This window comes from Pipistrellus kuhlii, unplaced genomic scaffold, assembly GCF_014108245.1.
Source record: "Pipistrellus kuhlii isolate mPipKuh1 unplaced genomic scaffold, mPipKuh1.p scaffold_m20_p_26, whole genome shotgun sequence".
NCBI classification, from domain to species: domain Eukaryota; kingdom Metazoa; phylum Chordata; class Mammalia; order Chiroptera; family Vespertilionidae; genus Pipistrellus; species Pipistrellus kuhlii.
Window position 1 is genome coordinate 7493567 of NW_023425525.1, and position 24140 is coordinate 7517706.

A 24140-nucleotide genomic window follows, 5' to 3' on the forward strand; every position below is an offset into this window, starting at 1 on the left:
AGGGACTGGGCTCTGGGCGCTGGGTGTTGCAGAACTGAAGGGATGCGGTGAAGGGTCCCTTCAGGGCACAGGGAATGAGCACAGCGAGTTTGCTTGGGATTTGCTTTGAGTTCAACTAGAGGATGACCTTGGAGGACCAGGTATCTGTCGCTAAGATGAAAGATGAAGTTCCCCAGGTAGCTTGGCTTTTCAGTTCTCATTGTGAGAATCTTCTGAAACCCGTGTCATCCTTGACTCCCATCCTCTTCATGAAGGTGTGGCTGCCACAGAGGGTGAGACCCAAGCTGGCACCGTGGGGCACAGCTGTCTTGACCTGGGCCTCAGAAGCTGGCGGGAGGACCTTCTTGATTTACCCCCGTGTTTCAGAGGAAAGAGACAAAGAAGCTCTGGCTTTCAAAGGGAATCGCTGGAACTTCCTGGGATGGAACTGTGGCAGCATCTGCTTTGAGGCCCTGGCCTTAGGACACACAAAGAGCATTCTGAGCAGGAAAGAGGGCGGAAGCTGAGAGGGGTGTAACGGGGAAGAGGAAGGAGCGGAAATGAGACCCTATCCCTTTGCTTAAGCCTCTTCTGTCTCTACACTGAAAACTTGCAGAGATTGAGGGCAGCAGGCATCGTTTCTCCTGAGGGCCACCATCACTGACCCTCCTGGGGGGTGTCTTTTCTTTCTAGATGCTCCTAAGTAAGATTTTAAAAAGTATCAGACCCCTGCAGACATTGAATATCTTTTAATGCTGTGGCTGTCTTTGCTGATATTCTTCCAGCAGACCTGGGTTGCAGGTAGAAATGACCTACAGATTCATGTCAGGACAATTACTTTTCCATCACATTCCATTTCCTTGAAGTAATCCATCTGCTGCATAGATAGAGTGTGCCACCTCTCCAGTAAGTACAGTTTCCCATAGGTGTTCCTCGCACCCTCAACCCAATTTCAGTAAGAGTAAGATTTTGAGATCTGTAGATAAAATGAGAAAGTGTATGCATATAAAGTTTTTTTCTGAAAAAGTGTGACTGCTTTCTTTTTAAAAAATGCTTCCATTCTAAAGGCATAGACTCTGAGGTCAACGTTACAAATGAATGACATTTAAACCCCTCAGAGTACATATATATGGTATTCACATGTGCCCCCGATGGTCTCCACATCTGTAACGCAACACAGGTGTTTGGTTTATTTTCACCTCTCTCTTCCAGGAGGTAAAGTGGCATTTTGCTTGAACCTGGCAGTATGTAGAGTGCCTGGTAGGGAAGAGCAAAAACTCCAAACCGCATTGGCTTGGAATCCTCATTGCCGCTGGTGAGCAGGCAAGAGGCACGCAGTGAGCATATAGCCTGTGCCAGGTCCCCCGATGGAGGCTGTGGTTATAGACACGGTGCCCGTGCCAGGCCTCAGGGTGCACCAGCTCAGTGGGGAGGCTGACACCCAAGAAGCAGCTGCAGGTGGTCAGGCTGTGGATGGAGCTGTGGGAGCCTTGGGGACATGAACTTGGCCTGAGAGCTGGAGGAAGGCTTAGCGGACAGGAAGTGCTGAGTGTGTTACCTAGGTGCAGGTGAGCGGGGCTCTCCGAGGGGAAGCCTGGGGCATGTGCAGGTGAGGGATTTAGGAACAGCCAACACTTCTGTCTGAATCTTCGTTGGTGAGATGTTTTTTGACCTTTGTGCTTTTTGATAGTGTCACACAACCTTTGCTCATACAATGGCTTCCGAATAAATGTTCCCTAGTCCCCTTTAAAGATTTCAGCAAGCAGTGGACGTGATAGAACTTGTACCATCAGCGGTATCTCTGCCTACATAAACTAGGTGCTCGACAAAGAAAATTTTTTCTATCTAGTTCTTGCCATCTAGAAGCCTGTGACAGCGGTTTGGCGGGACATGTATTCACTTCTGTAAAATGTACTTCTCATGAGTACCTCATTTATTTGATATCAAAGATACTATAAATAGTGCACCTGATCAGTTTTCCCCTTTGCACTGGCTGATGGAAAGCTCAGGGCAAATAGGTGGTTGATCTCCAGCAAAAGTCTAGAATACTTTTGGTACCTATTTGAGATACAAATACACTGGGTGGCCAGATTATTATGCGGTCAGAGATCACAATCATCTGGCCACTCAGTGTGTACACACACACACACACACACAAACACAAACACACGCACGCGCACACACACACAGCAGCCTGTGTCCCTATCCTGACCCCTGTGTTATGGAGGCCCCGTAAGGTTCTCCTTGGTTGTGCTCCTCCCCATAAGACCAGGATTTGGGGCTTCCAAAGAGATGTGCTCACCCCAAGCCCACACCCCCACTCTTGCTCAGGGTTCCTGGCGAACCCAAAATGTGGGGGGACCCTAGAATTCCCGACTCAATTGCCTAAGTCTGCGCAGGCCTTTTTCCCATCTGTTCTCCTGGGGGCTGGTCGAGTCAGGAGTGGCTTTACCCTTGGGGCCAAGAGAAGGCCCAAGAGCAGCTGTGCAAAAAGGATCTGGAGGCATGAGCTGGGGCTTCCCCTGGTAACGCTGGAGTCAGGGCTGAGAGGGGGCGTCTCAGGTCAGGGGTCTTCTCTCACCCCGGCTCCTCGAGTATTGGAGACAGCCCTGCCTGCCCATATGTAGCATTTTAGGAGGAGAAAGTACATGGACTTGTATTTAGAAAGAACAGGGGAAAATTACAGGAGTCCAAAGGAAAACATTTTTTAAAATGTTTAATTTCACTTTATTATAACATAGCCTAGACCTCATTTTCTATAAAAAGCAACACTTTTTAGTAAAAGCAAGGACGCAGTTGTCTCCATTTAAATGCCTCTTGTACGTACGTAATGTGCTTATGGATGGATCCCGGCTGGGTCAGGTTCCAGGGGTTAAGGATTAATTACCTTTAAGTGTATAATTTGCATAATCACAAGTAGACATTCTGGAAAGAATGCTGTTCATCAGAGAAGCAAGAACCTTGTCATCTCACTTTTTGGAAGGCTCGCCCTTTCAATCTCAAGTTCCAGAGGTTGGAACACGAGCCAGTTGGGGCTGGTTCCGTGGCACACGTACGTGGTGTCAGGGTTCTTGGCATTCTTGCCAGGTCATGGGAGCTCCGTGGACTTGCCAGGGATGTGGAATGCCTTCTTCCCAGGAAATCTGGGGTTTCATTGACCTGCAGCTGGAGAGGCAGGAAGGATTCCAGGCCAGGTCTTCAGCGGCCCCTGGACCTGGCCTGAGTTGGCCCCGTCGGGCCTGGTGCAGGGCAGGCTAGAGGGAAGAGAGCTGGCCAAGCCCCCACTGGGGAGAGGCAGGCCAGCCAAGCTCACTGGAGCCGCTTCCCGGAGCTCGCTCAGGGCAGCCTGCAGACAGCATCTGTTTCCTCACCCTGTGGGAGCCAGCCCCGGACAGGCCGTGCGTACCCTGACTGCCACAGATGAGGTGGGGCCTGAGTCCCCGGGTCCTTTGGCTGATATCAAACAGCTCCCACAACTCTATGGGAACGGGCTTCATCTTTGTCCTGGTCTGAGAGGCAGCTTTCTTTGCCTTGGGGATTAGGAGTGGGAAAAGGAAAAGCCCTGCTTTGCAGTCCATCCGCGGACGCTCCATTTCCCCTCTTAAGGAAACATAGGCATGCAGATTCCCAGCTACGTGCCCAGCTTATTAAATCAGCATCTTGGGGGACGAAGCCCGGACATCTAGAAACCCCCAGATGATTTTATGCACTCTTAATTTTAATAACAATAGACAGTATTTCCAAAACACCTGCTCACCATCACGTCAGAATAACAACAATAATGATGGGCACTCATGTAGAGCGAAGGTCCAAGCGCTCTACATAAACGAACTCACTTCCACAGCTACCTGGTGAGGTAGGAACTATTGTAACTCCCATTTTACAGAGGAGGAAACTGAAGAGCTTATTAGAAACACAGGAGCTCAGTCTCCCCATGCTTCCCAGGAGAACCTGATACGGCACCTCCAGAATAGGATCTACAGTTCTTTCTTTAGCACCTTCCCAGATCCTGTTTTCTCAGGGACTGTCACTGAAGGAGAATTCTTAAGCGTTTATTCAGACAGGCAATATCCCCTTTGCCAGGAGCCCAGGGATAGGAAAAGGAGTGGGCAGGCTGAGCATGGCCAAGAGCTGAACGTTCCTAAGATGGGAATCTAGGAGGATGGTGCCATCCCGGAGAGATGAGATGAGTACCATTTGCTGAAATAGCAGTTATCTTCTGAGAAAATAATAATAAAGAACTAAAATCTCTATGGAAGAATCAGTCCACATCTATGTCTTTAAAGCCATTGGCAAGGTGGCTGTTCCAGCAAGCTGGATTTTATGTCCAAGGAAAATTCTTATCCATGAGTACAAAGATGCCTGATTATTTGAAACCAATATGTATAAACAGATGGTGTATCTACAAGGACCACTGTGAGTTGCAGGCACGTCTGGCAAGCTAAAACAGGAAATGCAGTTGTTGACTGAGCATAATGGCTTAGGAAATAAGGCAAAGCTGGTCACAGTATCCAGTTTGCCTTTGTGTAACTGAAATTTTATAGCAGTAATACAATGACATCTTCCCTTAGAATAGAATTGAGTCAGTAGCCTAAAGAAATCCTTTGGGTATGAAAGTGTCTCTATTTTTCTAAATATTTTAAAATATTAGTCATCTTTAGCAGCCAGACCTGTAGTTGTATTTTATGGTACAACTTCCCACTATTCTTTTATTTGGATTTCTTTATGCTACAGTAATAACATTTATTTATCCTATTACATCCCCACCCAGCAAGAAGGACAGCAGCGTGGCTTATCCCATGTTTGCTGTACTCAGCAGCTGTTGTTGAATTGTCAGTTTTTTTTTTTTTTTTTTTTTTTTTTTTTTTTTTTTAAATATATTTTATTGATTTTTTACAGAGAGGAAGGGAGAGAGATAGAGAGCTAGAAACGTCGATGAGAGAGAAACATTGACCAGCTGCCTCTTGCACACCCCCTACTGGGGATGTGCCCGCAACCAATGTACATGCCCCTGACCGGAATCGAACCCGGGACCTTTCAGTCCGCAGACCGATGCTCTACCATTGAGCCAAACCGGTTTCGGCTGAATTGTCAGTTTTTATAGGGAGCTGGAAAAAAATGTTTAAAAATGTTAACAGTTGTCTTTATGTGGTGAGAACATGAATAATTATCTACACTCTACTTTTTGGCATTTTTCTGAACAATATACAATTATTATGTATTTCTCTTAAATTAATTAAAAGCTTTATTTTAAAAAAATGCTTTCCTATCTACTGTCTTGTGTGAACCTCAACAGAAGTCTCATGAGGCAGTTGGGTGAAGATTAATCACATTTCTGATTTGGAGGAGAAGATGCTAAGGACTAGAGAAGTTAGTTAGCTTCTAGAATGATCTGCCATGGTAATGATCGAGTACAGACCAAAATCTAAACAGTTGGCTCCTGAACCCAGGTGTTGATAGTTGATAGTGGGGCCGCACCCCCTTACTTTAAAGATTCGCCTTCCTTAGACAGACATCTCCTCAGATCTGTAATCCCACTATTAAGTACAATATAGACTAGTCATAATTCTAGTCTAAGAGTTAATGTAGCTTAATACATAAAGCAAAGCACTGAAAATGCTTAGATGAGTATTCACAGATACTCCATGAACACAAAGGCTTGGTCCTGGCCTTTCTATTAGTTATCAATAAACTTACACATGCAAGAATCCCCGCTCCTGTGAGAATGCCCTTTAACCAACTATTGGTAAAAGGAGCTGGTATCAAGCACACTAAAAGTAGCTCACAACACCTTGCTCAGCCACACCCCCACGGGAAACAGCAGTGATAAAAATTAAGCAATAGATGAAAGTCTGACTAAGTTATATTTCTAAGGACTGGTAAATCTCGTGCCAGCCACCGCGGTCATACGATTAGGCCAAACTAATAGACAATCGGCGTAGAGTGTGTTTTAGAGTATAACCTACTAATAAAGTCAAGCCCTAACTAGGCTGTAAAAAGCCTTAGTTACTGTAAGATACTCAACGAAAGTAACTTTAAAAATTCTGACTACACGATAGCTAAGACCCAAACTGGGATTAGATACCCCACTATGCTTAGCCCTAAACATAAAAAATTATTAACAAAATTATTCGCCAGAGTACTACCAGCAAAAGCTAGAAACTCAAAGGACTTGGCGGTGCCTTATATCCCTCTAGAGGAGCCTGTTCTATAATCGATAAACCCCGATATACCTTACCAATCCTTGCCAAATCAGCCTATATACCGCCATCTTCAGCAAACCCTAATAAAGGAACCACAGTAAGCATAAATATTAACATAAAAACGTTAGGTCAAGGTGTAGCCCATGGATTGGAAAGCAATGGGCTACATTTCCCCATGACCGAGGATAATTATTACGAAAATTAGTGTGAAATCCTAGTCAAAGGAGGATTTAGCAGTAAATTAAGAATAGAGTGCTTAATTGAATAAGGCCATGAGGCACGCACACACCGCCCGTCACCCTCCTCAAGCAAAAACATTATCTATTCTATTAAACCCTGATAAACATAAACCTGCAAGAGGAGATAAGTCGTAACAAGGTAAGTGTACTGGAAAGTGCACTTGGATAATACAAAATGTAGCTTAACTAAAGCTCTTAGTTTACACCTAAAAGATTTCAAACAAGATTGAACATTTTGAAACCAAGCATAGCCCGTAACTTAAACTTCATAAAACTATCCCCTGTTGACACTCATCTCTATGTACAACTAATGAGGCCAGTTCAGGGTGATGTTCACAATATTCATCAACTGGTACAGTGAGAACAGGTTTAGCACTTCCTGGTCGGGATGGAAGAGGCCATGAACAACTAGCCCAGGTGTGCCAGTGCCCACCAGCTGAGAGTGGCCTCACCTGTACTGGATTTAACTTTTTAAATGATTCTTCAGATATCTCTCTCCTTTTTCCTAATGACTACATTAGTATCCATGCGTCCTCAAACTTTTTAAAGTGGGGGCCAGATCACGGTCCCTCAGAGAGCTGGAGGGCCGGACTATATGAACTACTAATTCCTACTGTAACACCTCGGCTGCGCTCACTGCCCAAAAAACCTGGCGGGCCGGATTAGACTCCTCTGCGGGCCCCATGTGGCCCGCCGGCCGTAGTTTGAAGACGCCATAGACAGTTTGCTCAAGGCTTGGGTACCATCCTCAGTAACCATGAGATACAACACACAAAGCCTTCCTGGGACAAAGTTTTCCCAAGTTGCAAACTTGCCCGGGACCTGTTTTCCTGGACAGAGGTGCATCGTAGTTCCTCCAGCTTACCAACAGACCCTTAGTAAGAGGGCAAAGATGACCAATCGGATAAAACACGAGTTTCGATTTTAATTTCTAGTTCAGAAATTGTCATCTCACTCATTTAGGAATGGAATGAATAACATAAACTGATGAACAAAAACAGATCCAGAGACAGAGAAACATCGATCAGCCCATCAAACCACAGAGGGAAGGTAGGGGAGGGTGGGGGTAAAGGGGAGAGATCAACCAAAGGACTTGTATCATACATATAAGCCTAACCAATGGACACCGACAACAGGGGGGTGAGGGCATGAGGGAGGGATGGGGGTAATGTGGGAATAAGGACACATATGTAACACCTTAATCAATAAAGAAATTAAAAAAGAAAAAAATTGTCTCCACTCTCTTCAGTGGATAAATCTGAAAGGAATTTAATTCTTTAAAAAAATCAATGTTTTTCTCACAACTTGATCTCAGTTTATAATTAATAGTTTGAAAATGTTTGTAGGGGGCACCTCTTTTGATGAGTTTCAACTTTAAGGATTAGCAACTCATCCTGTAAATTTTTCATGACATTATCAAAACCTGCATGTACATGTGTCAGCCACCCTCCCCCACCTTGTCACCTCACCCCCTGAGCTGAAGTTGTCTCCTTTGTCTAATGTCCCTGTGTAGGGAGGCAATTTCATACCCATGCCATTGGAGACTATGGCTCTGTCCTGGCAAGAAACAGTCTGTCAATCACAGTCATGGAAATAATCTCAGACAGTCCAATAACTGACTATATACAGTGTAAATGCCCTCAAAGTGCTTACAGATTTAATCAAAAGTCCAAATGTTTTTCACTTAAGACCAGGAACCTGGCAGGGAAGGAAATTAGAGGAAGGAAGCCTTCATCCTCCTTTCAAAGTCTCTGTAATTTTCTATAAAGATTTGCACTTTGATTACGCTTAGCAGCGCCATATGCTGGAGTGGGATTCAAGATCAAAGGTCTCAGCCACAGCACTGGCCCTCGCTGTGGGCAGGAGCAGATATGTCTGTTGGTAGAGCGCTAACGGATGGGTTAAGGACACACCTGCAGCCCCCTATGCATTCCCATTTAATTTCCAAAATGCAGTTGATATGCCTCACACGTGAATGCTTTTAGCTTTGTTTGTTGTTGTTGGCTATTTTATTTTGTAGGTTGGAAAAAAGTGGTTATTACCTCTTAAAGATACTTGGAACTAAAGAATGCACCTCGGCCAGATCTAAAGACTAAGCCTCCTGAAGGATACTCCATGAAATTACCGTGCATTTCTCCCGGTCTTCTCATGGACACCCGGGAGCACCCTGGGTTGTTTGGCACGCTCTGAGGGTAATGGGCACGTTAGTAGAGTCTCTGGAACAATCTGCTGTGAGGGGAAGCCAGGAGGGTATGAGAGCCCACAAGGGAGCTTCTAGGCCAGGTCAGAGCCCTCACTGCTCAGGATAGTACCTTCCAGAGCTGCCTGTCCCTGTGGTCCTTTGGGAAGTTGGGAAGCTGGGGCTGTGTCTGGGATCACCTTGTTTCATCCCCTTTCTGTGTAAGTGGACAAACAATGGGTCCGTGCTGCCTGTCACTACTCGAGCTAAGTAAGCAGAGACAGGTTGAATCATATATGAGCATTTATTCCAGTATTGCCGGCAGCATGGGAAAGCAACAGGTCAGCCACAAAAATCTGCTCTGCAGCCTCCCACAAGCCGGCTGCTTATACAGCAAAGGGGCAATTTACAGATAATGCCAAAGAACTAGGGGTCTTCAAAGGGCTTAAGGATATGCAAGGGTTGGGGTTACATGGGGAAATAGCCAAATGGAGTGCCAAAACCAACCGGTAAGCAGGCTGGAGATTTGCAAAGGCCTGCAGGTGTGCAAAGGAGGGCTGGAGATCTTCAAAGGGCTGGCGATTCTGATTTCTCTAACCTTTGTTAACCTTTCCATGATAACAGGCAGCTCCAAATGGGGAGGAAGGGCTGCAACTCCAGGCCAGCTCCAGCCAGTTAGACGTGCCTTCTTTAATCAGAATAAGACAATCACGATTCACAGAGCATGATTCATATTTTTTACAATACTAGCTGGCTCCCCCACATTCTCTTTCTGCTCGCTTTCACCTTCTCTATGGCCATGTGACCATCTCTGTATGTTTCTACATCATTTGCCATATCCGTTGAACATGCAGGGTTTAGAATTCAATGATAAAGCACCCTGCTTTGCAGTTCCCGGTATTTTTTAGAATCCACTCCATGGAAATTTCTTCACCATCACCTGGACGGAAACTCAGGCTGCCACTCGTTTTCTCTGGTCACTCTTAACTATTATAAATGGACCTCTAATCACAACACACACTCTGATTTCAGTAATTAAAATGCAGGTAATAACCAAAGCATTGCTTTGCAGCTAAGACTCCTTCTAGTCTTCAAAGCAGGTGAGAAGCTTGAAACAGGGGTAAGGTTGCGATCAGCTTCTCTCTTTGCCCACTGAGTGAGTCTACTAGTATTACCTTGTCATGCTGCCCACAATTTCTGTCCCTCCAGGATGGGGATCTGGGGAGACAGAGTAGTCAGAAACATGGGAAGGTCTTTCCTGATTGATATTGTTGTGGTCAGCCCCCTGCAGACCTGGCAGATGTTTCAAGTTAAGTCTCTCATCTGAGAGTTCTTCAGGGACCCACTGATGAAAGAAAAGACACCTTCATTAAAATAGGCTTCTTGATTCCAGCAGATGACAGGCTCCTGGAGGGGCAGAGCCAAGTGGCAGCCCTTCCCGGCCAGGAGGAGCACGGTGGATGCAGTGACTGTGATGGGCAGAGTGCCGGGAGCAGCAAGCGGAATATTTTAGCACATCGGATCTTGGGTATTGGCCAATGACTCATGGTGGCCCTGGCACCAAAATAGATGGGCAGTCTGCTAAAAATTACTTGCTTTATGTAATTGTAAATCCCTAGGTCTAGTGAACAGAAACCTTTGTTCCAGGGATGGTGATAGCTAGCCTGTCACCCAAGTCTCAGATCTGAATCAGTTCAAAGACATGGAAATCCTCAGATCAGATTCTCAAACTGTCCAGAGAGTAACAGCAGCACCATCGCCTGAGAATTTGTTGGAAATGCAAATTTTCAGCCCCCCCCCCCCCCCCCAGCTCTACGGGGCACAGAGACTCTTAGTTTTAGCAAGGAATTCAGCTGAATCCATGTATGCTAAGGTTTGAGACGACCAACCTTAGATGAGAGAACCCTACAACATTTGCTGCAAGTGTCTGGCACAAATCTCCCTTTAAGTCTTCCCCGAAAGATCTGCAGCCAGTCACCAGAGTGTCTGTGCACGGAGGAAAGGGGGTCTAGATTTTTCGGAGATTATGGACATTGATTCTGAGTCCTTGCTAATCTCTCAAGACCCAAATTCCCTCGGACCACCTGAATGGGGGAAGGATGTCATTTGTGGAAATTAGGTGATAAATGAAAGTTGGCTCCTGGCTGTCTCATGGGGTCCAATAACACTGTGTGTTATTTTCCCATTCTTAAATGGAGTTGTCATAGGTCATCCTCAACAACTAGAAGAACACCCCCACACGCCCCCTATTAATTCCCTAACCCCTGTAGTAGCTGTATTATGGTAGACAGAGCCACACAGTAACTTCCTGAATCCCCTCTTCCTGTGGGAGAACAAACTGAAAGTAATACCTTAGCCCTGGGGGAATTGTGGAGATTCTCATTACCATCTAACTCTTGCAGAATTCAGGGGTTATTCTACCATGTCTGCCTTTGTTCATGTTTGGCATGTGCAGAGGAAGACAGTTATTGGTGAATGACTGCAGAGTCTTGTAAAATTATTCAGGTATTGGACCAGATGTAGTCTCTTTAGAGGATGACACAACAGAGCTCCAGGCACTTTGTATGCAGCTATTGATCTGGCAGATGCTTTTCCCCCCCTCAATACCAAATTAGGAAAGATCGCCAGATGGAGTTTTCTTTCAACTAGAAGGATCGCAAAACACAGTCACTTGTCTTAACCTCAGGCCTATGTTGACTCTTCTGCTCTCTGACAAGGTCTTGATCATCTTGATATTCTTCAGAACATTATGCTGGTATGCTATGTTATTGACATGGTGCATAGGAAATGCCTAACAAGACATATGTATGCCAGAGGGTGGGAGAGAAACCCCAAGAAAAATCAAAGGCCACCTACCTCAATAAAGATTCCAGGGGTCCAGTAGTCTGGGAAAATACTGGCATTTCCTTTTGAAAGTGAAAGGAAATTGGCTCTACTTGGTCCCACCTCTCACTAAGAGTGAGCTACAATGTTTTTGACCATCTCTTGATTTGGGGGATAACATAGACTCTTTTGAGTGTATTTTTCATAGCACTGTTTTGAGTCATCCACAAGGCAGTCAGTTTTGTGTGAGGACCAGAACAAAAGAAGGCTCGCTAGCAGGATTTCTCAACCTTGGCACTGTTTTCATTCTGGGGACAAATAATGATTCGATGTGGGAGGTTATCCCAAGAACTGTAGGCTGTTGAGCAGCATCCCTGGCTTCTACGGCTAGATTCCAGCAGCAACACTCCGCTCTAATTGTGACAGCTGACATCTCTACAGATGTTGCCAAATATCCTCAGGGAGGGAGGGAAAATTGTTCCCATTTGAGGACCACTGGTCTGCAGCATGTCTACTTAAGCCTCAGGGTGAGTCAAGCACTGGCTGACAGCTTGACTGTGAGAAGGCAGGGCGGGGCCAACTCCCGACTACATTTTGTACTGTGGGGCAACTCCCAACTCTATTTTGTGAAACTGGACCTTAGCCCTAACCCAACCAATCAGGGTCAGCCAAAGAAGTGACATCACCACCCCTATAAAACCCATTGATATGTTAAATTCTTTCTCTTTCCCGCCATGCCATTGTCTGTCGGTGTAAGTGGGACCGAGCTTGGGCTAGTCCGAAATACAGGTTTTCTGCAATTGCATCGGACTCGACTCCCTGGTAGTCTTTGGGGATCACGAAACCTGGGCACAACTACAACCTTGTGAGAGACCCTGAGCCAGATCCTTCCATCTAAGCTGTTCCCAGATTTCTGACTCTCAGAAACCACATAAGATGACAATTGCTATTTGCTAAGTTTGGGGATAATTTGTTAAGCAGCAATAGATGACTAATACTGCCGGAGCTGACCAGCAGCCCCTGAATGACGGATGAACAAATTACTCCAACACAGTTTCACTATGAAAGAGAGGGCTAAGGGATGGCCTGGCCAAAGGGACCAGGCAGCCTCCATTGCCTGCCTTGTTAGTCTTTTATTGTAATAGCAGTTTGAGATAAAATTTATATTTTAGATACAGTCAGCAGGGTGAGTAATCTTGGGAGGACACATGTGTTTACATTGTCCTCTAGGCAAAGGCATCCAGGGAGTAAGCATAGAGATTCCAATAAACATCCAGGGGTCAGCACATGCACAGACTTGTTTGCAAAGGTCAAGGAATAATTAGGGGCACCACTTTCAACATCCCCTAAGTCTTCCCTGAGTTGGAATTCCGATAAACAGAGCAGGTGGCCTTCCACACACTTCCCTTTTCTCAGAATGTCCTCCTGACAACTTTCCAACCAAGTCCCTTGTGCTCCTCAACATAATACAGGTTGGGCATACACAGTAGCAGTCTATCATCCAGGGTAAACAGTGTATGCAAGAGTAGGGTTGTGTAGGTCCTCCATACACAAGTAAGTTTCATGAGCAGGAGGCTCTGACTCCCATAGCACCTCCAGGAGCTGCATTTTAATTCTACCTAAACCTACACCTATGGCCTTTGGGGATTGACAGTTGACCAGAGGAAAATATAATTTGGGCCAAGTTTACAGATGGTCCTTTATCACTGGAAGGCACCAGGTTGATATGGATTACTGAAACATTGCAGTCCAAATCAGGAATGTGGAAGTAAGGGAAGTTCAAGGCTGACCAATGAATAGTTGTCCACTTTGTCTAGGTGGATAGATGGCCAGAGGCAGAGGGATTTATATCAATTCATGGGTAGCTAGTGGATTGACTGGCATATTGGTGACAAGGGAGTTTAAAGAATAGGTTTGCAGATGGACCACTTTGTATGGGCATTGTACTATGTGATTGCTTCCCATAGGGCACCCACTGATGAAGGACTCAATAATTGATTGGAAAGGAAGAGCCATTCAATGAATATCAGTCACCCCTCTTCAGGCCCCCACAGGCTTGCTCAGTAGGCTCATGCAGAGTGTGACCATTATGGAATGGATAGAAGCTAGGCATAGGACTTAGAAATAGGGATTTCCCCTCACCAGGGCTGATCTGGCTACTGTCATTGCTGAATACCTAATTTGCTGACAGCAGAGACCAGCCAGCTGTCACTCCCTGGTATGGCATCATTCCCAGGGGCACCAGCCAACCTCCTGATAGCAAGTTTATATGTTGAACTGGCTCCATTATGGGGGAAAAAAAAAGTCATTGAAATAGTCAGAAATGAAGGTTTAAGTCATCCTCTCAGGAAAGAACCCCAAACCACCGAGACTTTGGCTAAAGGCAAATGGAACATAGAATGGACACAGGAAGAAACTAATTTTTAATTATTGTTCAAATGTTATCATTATCAGTGAACTAGGTTTTGGTACTGGTTGTGAAAACAAGAACTTTAGTAGCTGTGCATATTTTCTTCTTTGCTTGTTATGTGTGGTTGGCGGTTAACTTTACAATTTAGCCTTCAGATTACAGAATATCCAAGGTTCAGTGGCAACTGAAAGAGAAGAGGAATTACAGAGAATAACATTGTAATGACTATGTATGGTACCAGGTGGGTACTGGAAATAAAAGGGGGGACCTCTTTGTAAAAGTATATAATTAATCTAACCACTATGCTGTACACCTGAAACTAATACATACCGTATTTTTCGGACCATAAGACGCTCCGGACCATAAGACGCACCAGTTTTTAGAGAAGGGAAATGAAGAAAACAAGATTCTGAAACAAATAGTGTCCTAAAATATTTTATGTGCATTAAAACCCAACATCACAGTCATAAACACATGTAATCAACCCTGTAAAGTAAACAGCAGCATTTAGGACCATTTTAGAGCTGGGCAAGCACACAGAGACCACACAGAGCCGGGCAAGTAAAAACTTTTTTTTTAAAGTATATGTGTAGGCTATATTTGGACCATAAGACGCAGGGACATTTTCCCCCCACTTCTGGGGGGAAAAAAGTGCGTCTTATGGTCCAAAAAATACGGTAATAATATCGAATGCTCAATGCAACTGAAAGTAGAATTAAAAGATAAAAAGAGGGAAGAGGAATTGACATCATCCAGAGGTGAACACAATGGCTGAGAAAGCTTCCTCAGAGTGGCCCCACTGTGTTCCCCACTTTTGAGCCTGCATTCCTCTGTGTGAGGATTATAGTTGCATTGTTAGTGGGAGGAGGATGCTGATGGATGGGTACAGTGGAATGTATCATTAGATCTGAATGGTGAAAGATTGGATGGACCCGATTGTTTCTCTTGGCTGTTAGGACCAAATCCATCTTTCTAGACTCCCTCCATCCCCCTTCCTAGACTCAATCATCCAGCCGATTTCATGGTAGATTCTTCAATGGGAGGCACAAGTAGTAGGATAGAATATGGGAGGAGGAGACTGACCATTTCCTGGCTACAGGCAGCACAGGGACTGCAGCTGGGCTTGGCTGCTCTTGCTACAGGCACCAGCAGGGAGGGTCAGGCCAGCTTCCCAGCCTTTAGGTAAGAGCCTCCACCTCCTTGTGTCCCTCAGTGACTTCCAGCAGTTTTTCACTAGGCCCCTACATTGCATTATTCTCTGCTTGAAATATATAGAGTGTTTCTGACTCTCCTACTTGGACACTGTGTGATAGAGAGATCTCTCCATATTCATATAAAACGAGCTTCCTCATTCTCTAGTTTTTTAAAAAAGGAATGCATCATGTTTATATAAGACCCGGATAATGGAGATTTAAGTTGCTCTCAATGTTTTTTATTTTTTTTATTTTTTGTCAGTAAGAGCAATAATGATACTTCCATTTTAGGAAAGTATTGTCAACACATACTTTTGGCAACACTTGTATCTTCCCTAGTTGGGAATTGCACCCACCAAAACTCTTGTGCAATGCTGAAATGGGATTAAACTAGACTCTGGAATCCAGAGCGTGTCCATCTGCAGCTAGTTATTTATTGCTTAATAGGTTTTCTAAAATATTGCCCTCCCACCTGCTGGCCTTATATCTTGCAAATGAATTGCAAGCTCCTTAAGGCTTGATATGAGGTCACCGTATGAATGTGTAAGCGTGGTGTGTAGGGGGCTGGCTAGTGGGACCGCTCTTCTCCATGATTATCTGAATCCATCACTGCCTGGCAGACTGAGAAGAACCTATGTTTTTTCAAGTTCATGGGCCTTGGGCTTTCTCTTAAAGGAGCCGATGACACAGCTCATACTGCCACATAGGGTAGTGGCACAAATTGAGGTTTAGTTACTTTTATTATTGGCCTTTTTCCAAATACCTTTCATGGAGGTAATGCTTCCTAAAAAAAAAAAAAAAGTAAAAAAAGTTTCCTTAATTATAAAATATTTTAATGTTATACATTATTTTATTACTATTATATATTTTTTTCAATTATAGTTTATATGCAATATTATTTTGTATTATTTCAGATGTACAGCATAGTGGTTAGACAATCTACTGGTTGCCAGAAGGGAGTGGGGTTGGCCAATTGGGTGAAAAAGGTGAAGGGATTGAGAAGTACAGGTTGGCAGTTACAAAATAGTCAAGGAGATGTAAATTAATATTGTAATAATAATGATGTGTGGTGTCTAACTGCTATGCTGTACACTCAAAACTAACACAAAATGATATTGCATGCAAACTGTCATTGAAAATAAATTTTAAAATGAAACAAAATATGAGCTATTTTAAATGACTTGCGGGCAGTGCTCTTGTTCAGCCTGTGCAGTTAGTCACCTTGGTCCACCTTGGGGTTGGCTAGCTGCCCGGACCAGCACAATGGCCTTGGCCGTGAGAGGCTGCCTCCATCCCTATCTCAGCCATCTGATAGTCTTCTTCCGCTGGGCTGAAGAATGAAGGCCTGGCTGTCTCTCTCCTACCACCACCCTACAATTCTGTTTTTGGATTTTATCTTCTTTAATTAATTAAACAGCACTTTTGCTATCTTCTCATCTTTTAGGCATTCAGACCATTCCGGCATCTGCTTCCAGCCCCTAGACTTGTTTGAACTTTCTAAAATGGGAAAGGTAGGGTCTTGTTTACAGTTGCTATGCCAACCCCATTTTCCTTAAGAGAATTTTTCTGTAGTGCTCTACACTTTCACGGCAACTTAGGCTGTGACAGGAATCTGCAAGCATTCCCCAGCATCTTGGCCAGCAGGCAACGGGCTGCTTCCTTAAAGCAACTATCCAGCCGTGGTCCACGAGGGTTCCATGTCTATAATCTTCAACATAATCTCTTTAAGGCACAACCCCCTCATCCAATCCAAGCTGTGAAGTTATGACAGTTCTAAATAAGAGCCAAAAACAAAGCTGCTTTTTGTAGCCACGCTCATTGTCAACCTCATTGCCAGCCAATTAACAAAATCTATTTCTAAAAACCAAGTGGATGCTGGTAAGACATCAACAGCCAAATGCGGTTAACCTTCAGAAGCATCAGTGCTAGCCAACCACATTTCCTGTTTGTGGGGCTGAATCCTAGAAGCTATGCATGGATTATACTTACAAATACTTGAAAAAAACGAGAAGGCATGAAAAGGAATTTTTTTTTGTATTTCAGGAATAATCACACTTAACATTTATGATCACTTTTACTACAATTAACTCACTAATTTACACTGAACATTTAATACGTTAAGCAGCAGTGACCCAAGGTAAATGATGCATTGATTTGCTCATTTTCTAGATAGCCACAGGCACTGGTTCAGTCCTCAGCTGGATCATACACACACTTTATGGTAATTGCTTTTATTTATTTATTTATTTATTTATTTATTTATTTATTTTAAGTATATTTTTTTATTAATTACAGAGAGGAAGGGAGAGGGAGAGAGAGAAACATTGATGATGAGAATCATTGATCAGCTGCCTCCTGCATGCCCCCCACTGGCAATGGAGCCCACAACCCGGGCATGTGCCCCGATGGGGAATCGAACCATGACGTCCTGGTCCATAGGTCAGCACTCAACCACGGAGCCACACTGGCCAGGCTGGTCATTGCATTTAAAAGGATGGAATTGGGATGAACACGGGAAGTCCACCTTCTCCATGGCACTTGGGAGGTTATTGCTATGCTCTTCCGTCCCTGGAATTCCACTCGTCTGTTGTGAAGCAGACACAGGGCTAGGAGAAGCTCCAGGTCTGACAGGGTCACAAATTGGTCTTCCCTCTTTGCTGGTGCATAGTCCCTGTGCTTGGGTTTAAGGAAAACCCAGACCTCTTAGGTCTCCATCGGACTTTCCGTCTAAGGTCTCCGTCTTCCTCTTTCATCCCCGCCCGGTCAGAGTGGGGGGAAGCGCAGGCCGTCTCGTTCGCTGTCAGCACTTTCGGAAACAGACTGCCTCTCTGGGAAAAGCCTGTACAGCAGTCTGGATTTTAATTTATAATTTCATTATGAATAAGAGACTTAAAAAAAAAAAAAGTCACTCAAGAATCACTGCACGCTTCCTCTGGGATTTGGCCAACAGCTGCTGGAGTTCTATGAGCTCAGCTTTTTCTAGCTATGAAAAGCAGAGGTTGAAATTTTATATTTTCTCAAATCCTCAGCCACTGGATCAAGTAGCTGAAAATGATGAAAAATAAAACAATATGGAGTAGGTTTTAGAATTATACATGCACTTCTGCTTTGCTTACCCCCAAATGAAGAGAACGGAGAGCATTTCTTTGCAGCCTCTCTAATTAGAAGTACATCCCTTTGGCTGGGGTCTGGAATCCTCTTCTCAGCACAGCGCAGGGGAACAATCTGTTTGTAGTTGCTGGCAGGCTTGGCCACGGCCCGAAATGAAATGCAGTATGTGTCTGGAATGGAAGAAGGAGTTGCCTTTCGAAATCTCTAGTGGCAGTGTGCACACTGAAAGCAAGCTAGATAAAAATCTATTTTAAGAGTCTCCCTGCTCCTGAGTGAAACTGGGTCAAATTTTTCCTCTTTAGCTCTGCGATAGGCAATTCTGTTTTGCATCAGTCACTACAACAGATGGCCAGACTCTCGGTTGCCATTAGAAAATATCCCACTTCGTTCCAGGATAAGCATTAACGAACACTTGGGAAGTGCCGGGTACTCGAGGAGGAGCTGCGGATACGAGGCTGAACACCGCAGACCAAGGACCCTGTCTGCACGCAGCTCCCGGAGCTCCTCCGAAGGGCTGGGGGATGAATGGAGACATTAACCAAGTGTTGATCTGATGAGCAAGCTACTGTCCTTCCCTCACTGGGCGAAGTCACAGTAAATGCGATAAAAGCGTGAGTAAAAGAAGACTCCACAAGGAATTCCTGCCATTGCCTTTCTCCCTGCAGCACCAAGACCCTGCATCCCTCAGGTGATGCTGAGGGGGATGAGAACTCTCCCGTGTATTTGCCCCTCGGAGAGGGTTGTTTTCCGGAAACCATCTTACCAAGCAGGAAAAAATATCCTCTTTCTGGGGAAGAGTCAGACCTCGCGCTGTGAGTGACTCTGGCAGGCTGAGTGCTACAGGGGGAGGATATTAGCAATTAGAAGCCAGCCTTGCTGCCAGAGGCTGCATCTGTTGGCACTGGCAGCCACGGAGGGAGTTAGGAGCACATGCGCAGGTCTGGTGAAGCTCAAATCCTCCAACGGGCCACCGGGAAGCGACTGCGGGACAGCCTGCCAGGCGGCCGGTGCACCATTTACTGTCTCCTGAACGGAGCCCTTTCATAAAATGCAGAGTGTGGGGAGAGGGAGGAGACACCGTGCCTACCGGCCTACAGGCTCTGCTCCATTTTATCCAACCGGTCTGCCTTCTTGGTACCCAGCCCCATCACCCCAGGCCTTCTCATCAGGAAAAGTTCCAACTAGAAAGTCCCCAGTGCCGCAGGGAGAGAGGGGAAGGACAGAAGAGAAGCGGCAGGAAGGGAGAGAGGAAGAAAGGAGCGATTCCTCTGCGTGGCCAGTGATGGGAGGGTCTGGACGGTGCTGGCCCAGGGGCACTGCTTCTGTCCACAGACACAACCCCCCCCCCCCGGGGCACCTGGCCTCCCCTCTCCATCTGGCCCTGCTTATTTCTCCCCTTCAATTTCTCATTCACTTTTTCTGCCTTAGGTTTGTCTTCCTTTCAGTAACGCAGATCTTGAATAAATCTGTGGGCAAAAGCAGCTTCAACAACCAGCCCCAAACCTCATCAGGTGATAACAAGGTTCGTTCACTTAGAAAACCTGCATTTGCTCCGAAAACACTTATGGAGGGGCCTTCCCTTTTGGCCATGAACACGCCCTTCTACTTCTTGCGGGGGGCGATGAGGGGGGGGGGTGTTTAAGCAGACACCTCAGCGCAGACTCTTCTATCGATAGAAAGAGCCGTCTGCCATCCCTGAAGCAGATGGGAGGGCAGAGGCTGCCCGATCTGATGTCTATGAAGTCATTTCTGGTTTCTTTAAAAACCCAGGTCCGTATTTATTTTCATAGTTGAAGAGTTTATAATCCTGGACGTTGAAAATAAACGTGTTTTATATTTTCTAACGTGAAGTTGTGCGCTTCGCTGTTTCGTTGTTAAAAATGGCCTGGCTCCTTTCTGACACGCTGCAGATGTGGAATCAAACCGAGTCCTCCACCCAGAGGGAGAGTGAGGAGGAGCTGAAAGCAAGGCCTCTCTGGGAAGTGTCCCTGCACCTCAGGCCCGCCTGGAGAGGGGAGAATGTCAGAGGCACCATTCTGTTACTGAGACAAGGGCCTCTCCCTGTGTTAGAGGATGGACATTGGCATCCTGGAGCCAGGGGCCAGCGGGGGCATCTGGGTTAGTGGGCTATTCCTCTGTCTCCACCTACAGGGTTTGGTGTCTTGCTGGGCACCTCCTGTGGTCCGTGAAGGCACCGATTGCCTTGTGACCACTTTGCTGAAACCAGTTAGAGGTACAGAGCGTCTCAGGGAATCCAGGAGGATGTTAAAAAGTGCATAAAAGAACATGGCATTGTCTCAATGCGGTGTGTGTGTGTGTGTGGGGGGGGAGAATCTGCCAATCATAAAGGGCTGGATGGGTTTGTATGAAAAGTTTAGAATGGGTTCTATCTGTGGGCCACCTTGGCTTCTGGGTCACCCTGTGTTTGAAACACTCGTATTTGTACATGTTCACTCTTACTTCTCAGGGTAGCGTAAATATCCAGGTCTGCCCCATCCTTTATTCCAGAAATACTGTCTGAGCGCGTATTGTGTGTGTGTTACCCTGTGAGGAAGCGAAGCAGAACTGGTCCCCAGGCTTTCCCTTGGGATTCTGCCTCCCTTGGCTCATTCATCACCGGCCCCTCCTTCCCGGTCAGATGGTGAGCTTTCATTCTGTTCTCTGGGTCTGAGCCCTGGGTAGGCCTGCGGGTCCTGGAGTCTCTCAAGAGCAGGCGAGTTTTTCCCCAGACTCTGCTCAGAGATCAGCCTTCTGAAAGGCCTTCCCTGAGCACCTTCCATCAAGCTCACTTCCCATCATTTCAAGAATGAATATCAATCCACAAGTTCAGATTATACAAAATATAGAGTCTATTTTCTACAGTTGTTTTATTTTTAACCCCACCCTCCTGGGCCAATGGGAAATGTCATCTCAGTTATGCTCTGCTCTCCATCCCCCACCCCAGCCTGGCCAGAGGGCTGGGTCAAGGTTCCAAGGATCTTACGCAGTGACAGGGGCTTTGGAGAAGGTCCTCTGCTAATCAGCCCATCCCGTTGTGTCTGCCCCCCTGTCCCTTCATTCCTGGTGGCCATCTGTTGCTTCTGGGCGAGGCTGGGATGTCAGTAACCAGGGCCTCAGCTCCCAGGTGCTCCATACCAGAGGTCTTCCTCTCTGGGGTCTTACCCCTACAGGCCCCTGCCAGGAAGCAGAACCTGAAGAACTTGATCTCCCTCCAAACGGGTGTTTCTGTCCTATTTTCCCAAGCCACTAAGAAAGCTCTCCTCCAACCCTGTTCTTCCCCGGGGCTCCGGCTCTCAGAAAAGAAAAGCCAGACTCCTTCTGCTTCTCATCCTCTCACTTACCTCCCAGACGCAAGTGATGGGGGGTCAGCTACCTGCTCAGATAGGGAACAAAGAAGGAAAACTTCACGTAACTCTGATACAAGGCAGAAATGTGTGCTGTTTTTCTTTTCTGAAAGCCAGCGCCCAAGGGAAGAACAGGGTTGGAGGAGAGCAGAAGCGAAACAGAAAAGGCAGAGAAGCTAGGGATTCTATTGAGGCAGGGGCGAGAGAGAAAGATAAACCTTGAAAGAGGAAGGCTTATGGCATCTTGCATTTTGAATGGGCCTGGTAAGGCTGGGCCGTCTTTCATTTCATCAAGTGAGATGGATGGAAAGAGAGGCAGGAGCAAAGAGAAAATAGAGATGGTATATGCCTCAGGGAAAATCATCTCCATGACTGAATAGATTGAGCAGTGGGAAAAGAAGTCCCCCAGTTTGTGACAAGCCTTCGAAGCCAGTGTGTTTAGACGTTAACGTGGCAGCCAGTGCTTCTGAAGTGAGTAGTTTAGATTGTGTATTAGAAAATGAAATAGCAACATTGTCTAGCATGGACTAATGGGCTTGGGATTGGTGATGGGAAGGCTGGAAGCGGGGAGGAGTTTCCATAGGCCATGCACTGTCTGGAAATAGGAAGGGAATGGAGAGAGACGCAAAAGATCTTGCTGAAGCAGAACAAACAGGATTTGACCCCTGGATGATGATGATGATAAGGGCAAGAGAAAGAGGAGGATGGCGAGAATGGGGTGCTCTCAGCAGGCAAGGGAAAACCAAGAGAAGCGGCTGGTTTGGGGGAAAGGTGCTCAGTGTAGCCATGATGAATTTGAATTTCCACCAGCAAGGTTGGAGCTGTGGGCAGGAGGCTCAGACGAGAGGTCATAACCTTCCCGTGACAGGAAGAAATATGGGTAACGACGCTGCCTCCGTGTATTGGTGTGCAGGAGGAAAACCAAGGAGTCTAGTGTCAGATGGCTTTGTCTCAGTAAGGAGGAAACAAGGCCACTTGCTGAGATTAAGGGGAGCAGTCACTGTGTCCTATTGGAGTTTGGGAGTGGACACAATTTGAAACAGCTGCACTGGAGAACATGAAAAGACTCAGTTCCTAGGGAACATGAAAAGAGTCAGTTCCCAAGGAACAAAAGAGCAGACCCATGCAACCTCAAGTTTTCTCTCCAATAAATACAGAACCCTTTGATGGTGGTTTTCTGAAATCTGTCCAGACAGATGTAAGAAGAAATAGCCTTTACATTATATATATCTCGTGTGAGGCATATCTGATTTTATCATTCTCTCTGGTTTCTGCTAGTAACTTCTCTTCCTTACCTTCGGTTAAGGCCATTCATTTGGGATTTTGTTTTTTAGGAATTTAGTAAGAGGCCAGAATCCATTCAACACAGTACACATGGGAAAGCAGCAACTTTTCATGGACAATGTTCCCACCTCCCAAGCTGTCTTCCTGATGTTGAACTTCTGTCCCCAGAGAAAGCAGCTCAATATCACCTGCTCTCTACTCCCAGTGTGTTTTTTCACTGAGTGGCTTCGGGCACAGGGGGAGGAACCGTTCACCAGATATTTTATTGTGAAGACCTTTGGCACCTGGGACTTCAAGGCTGTGGTTGCATCTGCGGCTGGAGCTGGAGAGGAGGGTAGACACCTGAAATCTACCACCCTGTCTGGGATGAGCCCCTGAAGTCCACACACACTCTGGGGTGGGCACCTGGCATCCACCACCCTGTTCGGGGTGTGCACCATGCGCTGCCCTCCAGTGGGTTATTCAGGAACCCATCTCTGTTTCCCGCCTTTGGTTCTTTTCCAAGTTTCCCCGCTCCTCTCTCATCTCTAGATCTGATCTCCTTTTTATTTGAAGGCATCTCTGTTGGGCACGTAGGGATTTGTGTGGAGTGAGAAGCGGAGAGCGCAAACCTCTGCATCCTTAGCCTTCTCTAAAAGACCATTCTGTGGGGAGGGTAATTGTCTCTCTCCATTGAGTGCAGTCGGTGGTGCTGAGTTCAAGGTAACCCACCCTCCCTTAGCCTGGCATGAGTTATCAGTGGTTACCACTGGGTATGGTGTGGGGTTGAGGGCAGGGTGGGTGGGAAGGTTCACTTAATTTTTGCAATGTACAATTGGCAAATTAAAGATTTAAGAAAGCGACTGAGATTTACCCAAAAGACCTGGCTGTATACAATGCATTTCCCTGTGAAATCCATTTGAACAGCAGCCAGAGGCCAGGCCTCTCAGCGCACGGAGCCTGGGGGAAATGCAGAAGGCCCCACATCATACTCCTGAACTTGCCAAAATTCCCTTTAAAATGATTGAGCAGATGTCTTTCCTTGGGATCATGCGGATATAAACCATCACAGCCTGCTTTCAATTCCTTGGTTTCGGTGTCTTTGGGGCAACAAAATCCATCCCTTTCAGGTTGGCTTGCTGAATGTTTTTTAGATCTTCACAACGATTACAGCAGTGACCATTACAGTGTGCAGGAAAACGTAAGCACATCTGTGCTGGGAGCTGCATTTCATCCCAGGGCACACACTTCCCGTGAGGCTGGAGTGGAACCAGCCTCCTGTCATCTCTGCAGCCAGCCTGGCCAGCCTGCAGTCAGCCCCTAGAGGCTCATTATGGAGCAGGAACTAGTTTCTGAGCTTAGAACCAGAGGCTTACCTGGCAGAGAGACCGACACC

General features: G+C 46.0%; 2 long non-coding RNA genes across 2 annotated transcripts; one reads left to right on the plus strand and one right to left on the minus strand.

Annotated features, from left to right (window-relative positions):
* Positions 1 to 5766: 5766 nt before the first annotated feature.
* LOC118727804 lies at positions 5767 to 22711 on the minus strand. The gene is made up of 4 exons (XR_004990671.2): positions 22701 to 22711; positions 15383 to 15387; positions 8951 to 8956; positions 5767 to 6503 (listed from the first exon to the last, which is right to left on the minus strand). It is a non-coding gene; the product is annotated as an uncharacterized LOC118727804 (long non-coding RNA).
* LOC123653023 lies at positions 6497 to 16204 on the plus strand. Its single transcript, XR_006742653.1, has 4 exons — positions 6497 to 6675; positions 7362 to 7366; positions 9276 to 9281; positions 16194 to 16204. It is a non-coding gene; the product is annotated as an uncharacterized LOC123653023 (long non-coding RNA).
* Positions 22712 to 24140: the final 1429 nt, after the last annotated feature.